At 40.0% G+C, this 6,217-nt stretch overlaps 1 long non-coding RNA gene across 1 annotated transcript; it reads right to left on the bottom strand.

The window, feature by feature from the left end:
• Nucleotides 1-420: 420 nt before the first annotated feature.
• On the bottom strand, nucleotides 421-5,830 carry LOC141939859 (uncharacterized). The gene is made up of 6 exons (XR_012627773.1): nucleotides 5,759-5,830; nucleotides 4,242-4,381; nucleotides 3,758-3,871; nucleotides 2,220-2,341; nucleotides 1,598-1,710; nucleotides 421-1,494 (listed from the first exon to the last, which is right to left on the bottom strand). It is a non-coding gene; the product is annotated as an uncharacterized LOC141939859 (long non-coding RNA).
• Nucleotides 5,831-6,217: the final 387 nt, after the last annotated feature.

The following is a 6,217-nucleotide window of genomic DNA, read 5'->3' as shown; positions in this document are numbered from 1 at the left end:
GGGAGCAGCACATCCTTGTGTACAAATGGAGGAAAACCAACACTGCAAATATATGACTAATCTCTGTAACAAACAGGCATCATAAATATACCCAGGAAAAAGACCTAATAAGCTAAGTGGGCCTGTTTCTCCTCTGCTTTGTATCCTTCATAGTCATTTATGTTATGACAGGAAGTAAGATACCAAAAGTTCATCACCTCTTTTTCTAACCTCTATTTTGTTCTGCGCCTTATGTACATATATAAATTAGAGCTATTAAAAAAATCACCTTCAAGAGTATATGCTACTATATTCACACCACTAGTAAATCCACTTAAGCTTCCGTTAGCCATGTAGGAACTGCATGTGGCTCCTTCCTACTACAAGAGCTAAGTTTCCTTCAGCAGACAGTGCTCATGCATAATAAGTAAATGTGGAACAAAGTATTCGTGGGGAAACATGAAGCAGAAATAAACAGGATGCTATTATTAAACAAATTCAAATCAGAAATTGCCAGTGGCTATATCTTTTCCTTGTTTTCTTCCCAAAACCCTGTAAGATAATGTGATGACTAAGATCACAAAAACAGCAGCAGATTATAAGGCCCACTTAGTAAGGGAGAAGAAATTTAAACACATAAACTTAAGCCCTTAGAAAAACAAATCAGCTCAGCAAGCAACCCCAGTCCTCAAAAACTGTATAGGAAGTTCTCTGTTTCCAAAGTGTTCCTCCCACTTTAGCCTTCCAGGTGTTTGGTTTGTTGGGGGTTTTTTTGGGTTTTTTTTGTTTTTTTTTTTTTTACACACAGTTATTTGCAGGTGTTCAGGGCGAGTAGAAATGCAGCTGAAATTACTGCTTTGGGTGGTGTGAGGAATGCTTCTGGCAGATTCCAACTACAGAACAAGTCTCTTGTCTGGCCAGTCACTGTCAAATGAAAGGCTCTGCTGTTTTGTCTGACAAACCGTGTTGGACTCCTGCCAAAACTTACTTCTTTCCAGACTGACCCTTTCCCTTCTGACCGTCCCAGCCTACCTTCACCCACTCCAAAGGCTGGGAGGGTGCCCAGACAGTCCAAACAAGGAACTCGGATTTTCTGCCGCCTTCTCAGAGCATGTTTTCGAGCACATCTAGATACTGGTATACAAATCAGAGAGATAAAACCAAGACTCAAGAGAGATTTCCCTTTTAGGTCCACTCTGCAAACCAGTTCCCAAACAGGCTAATTAAGTCTTGGTCTACTTCATGTAATAATAGAAAATTGCCCTTTTGTAGACTTACAGACACTACATACAGTAGAATTTGCACTCGCCCAGGACTTACCAGCACTACATCCAATCATTGACGATTTAGCACATCCAAATCACACAGGCCTCAAAAAATGTGCACAACCTGCACAAACACGGTGACCCCGACATCTGCTAGTTGTCAACCCAGATGGAGCTTGGCAAACCCAGGATATGGTTTTCCCCCTTTGCTGTTTACCTTCATTTTTTCCATGAGTCTTTCCTTCACAACCTGTTAGTTTGATGTAGATAAATTGGCAGAAAACAACCAGTTTAATGGGCTCACAAGACACAATCATGAAAAATCCCGAATAAGTAGGGAATTTTGAACTCACCTGTTTATGTCACCATTCTTGCCATCATCCTCACTTTTGCCTGTTGGATTCAGTTTTCTTTGTGGCAACACACCGACTACTTCACTGAAGTTCCCAGAGATCCCATTTTCCTTCTAAAAAAATCAGTTTACAAAATAAATGTATACTCTTGTTTTGATACTATCTATTTTGGTTAACTCCTTTTACTTTTTACCTGATCTCCACTTGCCTCTAAGTTCTCCAGACTTCTTGTAAAGCCTCCAGTTCCATTAAGGCCAGATTAGTGGGTCTGAGAGGCTTACTGGCTAAGCTGCAGTTTGCTGGTTGCTCTGCAGGATGGCCAACAAAAAACTAGCACGCTTGAGACCTCTGCTCCACAGAGATTTGGGTTTTCTTTAAAGTAATTTGCCTTTTTGCTTGCAATGCAACCCCAAAGAAAGCATTATATAGCAGCAAAGTCGCAATGTCAAAGTGTTACTTACACTTTGATTGCAAGGGAACAGTTTTGCTAGCTGTGCCCACTATTTTTGTTCGCTGTGGTGTCACCTTCTGTGGCGGGGGGAACGTCATTAGGAACATCTACACTGGCACTTTTCCCTTATATAACAAAGTAATGATTTGAAGTGTGATCACTGGTACTTACTGCAGATCAAAAGAAAGCAGCTGATGAAACCAAAGTTTGTCTGAGCATGTGAGATGACTTTTCTTGCTATTTCAATTGGAACGGGAAGTTTTGATCCTGCAGTTCATCCACACATCTGCAAACTGAGCCAAATTCTCCTGTCAGTCATAAGTTGGCCACACATATTAGACCAGTCATTCCAGGTGTGACTCTACAGGTTTTCACGTAATTAGACCACAACAAATTTAGCCTACTGTTACCTTTTTTTTTTTTCTTTTAACTAAATCTTTTATCCAGGCTTCTAGGATGCGGTAGAAACTTAAATGGCTATCACAATCTCCCTGTATTAAACAAGCAAATAAGTTTAAAGAAGAAGGGGGAGACAGCTGCCAAAAAACGAACTGACTTTGAAGAGCTGCACCCGGAGACCTGAAGACAGCTGGAGCAGAACGATGGCTGGCATCCGCAGGGAGCGAGCTCCTCAGACAAGCTTCCTGACCTGAGAAAGCCCTATTCTCCCAGCTCAGTCAGAGGGGACTGCAGGATGAAGAACAAGACAGCCAGACTGTCCTTGACCGCCTGCCTGCCTGAGGAGATGAGAGATGGTCACTGAAGCGTTTTCAGGGAACACATTCTAGCTGTTTCATGTGTTACAAAACCAAGCAGCTTATCTAATACTACAAGAAATGTATAGAAGCCAGAAACTTTCATGGTCACTATTGCACGCCCAAATCACTCTGAGCAATGTGGGAAGGAGAAGAATGGATGTCTCCGAACCCACAGGCATTTACAACAACAAAAAAATTACAATCTCTATTGTCTGTTAACAGCATTCAGCCTGCAACATCCAGCTAGGGAGTTCTGACATGCACCAGCAATGCTTAAGGATTTTAAAAGGTTTTATATTACAAATTATTACTAACCATCGTTATCACCACAGGAGTTAAAGTCCTAAGGTGGTAACAAAGGATAGTAGAAATGATACAAAGATAACATGTCTCCTGTTCTAAAAAGCACACAGTCTAAATAGACAAGTCAGGGACTACACACTGCTATTCATGTTCCCAAAACAAAGTTCAGGCAACTCATTTTTTTTTCCAAATGTAGTCCAAGTCGGTAGTAAGTGAAAATCTGGGCTTCTGACAGCTATTCTGTGTTGTGACTGCAAAGCCTTACAATGCTTGCCTAGGGCATCCAGGATCTACCTCTATACAAACAATACACAACATTAATTAAACACACAAAAAGGATGCTAAAAGAACACTAACGAAATTTGCAAATCTAAGCATTTGAAGGCCTCGAAATGCCAAAGCGAATGTCAGCTGCACCACCTTAATAATGCCCTTTGCATATATATCTTATAATGGATTTTAATTATCTGAGCTGGTGCTGGTTTTCCATAGATCCCTGTGTCCTCATTTGGTTCACAAAAAGAACAACAGTCACCCATGGGGAGACCGGTGTCATTTGTCTTTATGCACCAAATTTAGGTAGTCTGAGTCTTAGGTAAACTGAATCTCCTTTCAAAATACAGATCTTACCATGATGAATGTACAAACCCCATAATTTAGGTATCTCAGGGATGTGGCAGTAATCCACCTTTTAAAGCAGCAGCAGCTCAATTCCTTTTTTCCTCCTTATTTCATGCATGTTCCAGTGTAAGCTGGCCAAACCTGAGGAGAGAAAACAGTAGTTTATTCTACAGTTTTCTATGATTTTCATCATAATAGAGGCTCAGCATGTCTTTCTTATTTTTATAATACCCTAGAAGGGGGAGAAGTAATCTCCTCCAGTCCTATAGGGAACTGCTCTTGCTCAATCTTAGTTTCTCAATTCCCATACATCCTGTCATTTCTGTTTTGTTTGTCCAATATATTTATCCCCAAACACACCAGGCTGTTTAGGTAAATCTGTCTCTACTCCCCTTCAGCCAATCCAACACCTTCACACAGCCAGTCCTAGTTTCCTGGTCATGTCCCCTCTCTCCCACCATCTTCTATCCAGTGTCTGTCAGACATTCTCCCACCTACTGTTTTATTTTACCGTTGAAGTTCAGCACATCTCCTCAGAACATGAGAAGTGAGATTTTTTTTTTTCAAAGGCTTCTGACTTGGCCAAATTTAGGTCGATTTTCACAGGCACAAGAGGCACAGTCCTGACGCACAGTCCATCCTCTTGCCAAACTGAAAAAAAACACAAAAGCATCCAAGATTCTAAAATGTTTTAAAACTGAAAACCAACCTCTTCTTCTCTTTTCATACTGGGAAACAACAGCTCTGGCTGAAATTTCAGGAGGAAGTGGGGAGGAGTCAGCCCAAGACAGACCCTTGGCTGAAAAACATTAGAGTTAATTAAAACTAAATAGGTAGGCTCAAACAGAGGCCCCATTACAACTGGTTACAGGAAATAATTATTTTTATTGCAAATTATGTTTTTGCATTGTCTCCATATGAGTTCTGATAATGCTGATAAGATGTCGGTCACATTTCTGAAGAAATTTTCAAAGTTATGGTCTACTGACTCTTGACATCAGTTCATTAGACTCATTTCAGATTGTAAATGCTGAGAGAGGGAATTAGGTTTTCACGTGCACTTGCTGAATACCTCACCCAAGGGGATCCATGCAGCTAATTATTATGTTTTGAATATGTTTTAAATATGTTTTGAATACATTGCATCCCTAGCATACAAAAACTACCTTTTTTTATTTTTTTTTTTCTCCACACTCTCTTTTCATCAGAACCAGCAGGATTCAATTTCCATGTAAGTATTACCAAGTCGAGTTCCTTGGTTCATTATAAGTCTGTGTCTTGGAATCTTAAGCATTTATTATCCTTGTTATTGGTGGTTTACCAGTTTGAGATTGTGGAATTGGACTGGAGCAAGCACTTTCGTAAACACTGACACAGAATCCTACACAATCAAGATTTAAGTCCTAGCTCATAAAAAAAAAACCCAACCCCAAAAAAACAAAACACCTCAGCCTGTCTGTTTAAGGTATATTTAATTATGAAGGAAAACATGCATCTTCCTCCCTTTGCTGACCTTCAGTTTCAGGTTTGCTCTAACGTGCAGGACAGTTTTCCTGTATCCTAGCTGGGTCTGATTTACTTCTGGGGGGTTGGGCTGAAGATTCTGCGAAGTGCAGACTAGGACAGACATTGCATTTCTGAGATCCTGTTTGATCCTCAGCTTAATTAAAATCCACTCTTTCCATTTATATTTATTATTTAGACAAATTATGCAGGGTCAGTTTGCTCTGGCACAGCCTAATGAACCCTGATAAAATTGGTAACTTGACTTCGGCTTTTTTTGAAGATTGCTTCCCAGGTTTCTTGGAGGTTGTTACATTTTAGCAGGGAAAAGTATTACTGACAGTAAATGAGCCCGCACATGTTTTAGCTGTGATTCTAGGAACGTAAGTGATAACATGACTGGAAAGGAAGTCTTGAATCATGAATTCGTGTTCTCTGCTACTAGAAGCATGGGAATCAAAGCTTAAAATAAATGTGTTTGGGTTTTGCTTAGAAATCTTCTCCTACTTTGCATTTTACACTTACGTCTTTCCATTTGTCCTTGTGTCAACATTGTCTTTTATTAAACAGGTCGTCTCTCTGAGCATTAGCTTGTTCCATGTATTCTGAAACAGCAACAAGAGACATTTTAAGGTTTCATTTGCCTTCATCTGGGCACATCTTACTGCTGGTCCACAATACACTAGCAGCTGGCAACTGCATCCACGTGTTTTACCCCTAACTCTTTTTGCAAATCTTCTATCAGGATTTTTTTCCTTAGTCCCTAGTACATGACTTTATGAGTCGTACTATCAAACTTCCCTTGATTTCTATTACTCCAGTCCTCATGGTTATGCGGTGCTTCCTATATGATGTTCCAGTTCTCCTTTGTTTTCATATTGTCTTCCAATTTTATGTCATCAGTAAATTTAATTAGCAGGTTCTGTCTTGCCTGAAAATTAGCCCTGAAAATACGGTTCATTTATTTTTTCATGTTTTGTTTGT

This window comes from Strix uralensis, chromosome 2 (assembly GCF_047716275.1).
Source record: "Strix uralensis isolate ZFMK-TIS-50842 chromosome 2, bStrUra1, whole genome shotgun sequence".
NCBI lineage: Eukaryota > Metazoa > Chordata > Aves > Strigiformes > Strigidae > Strix > Strix uralensis.
The sequence above is the reverse complement of the archived record's forward strand: the minus strand, read 5'-3'. Positions and strand labels throughout refer to the sequence as shown.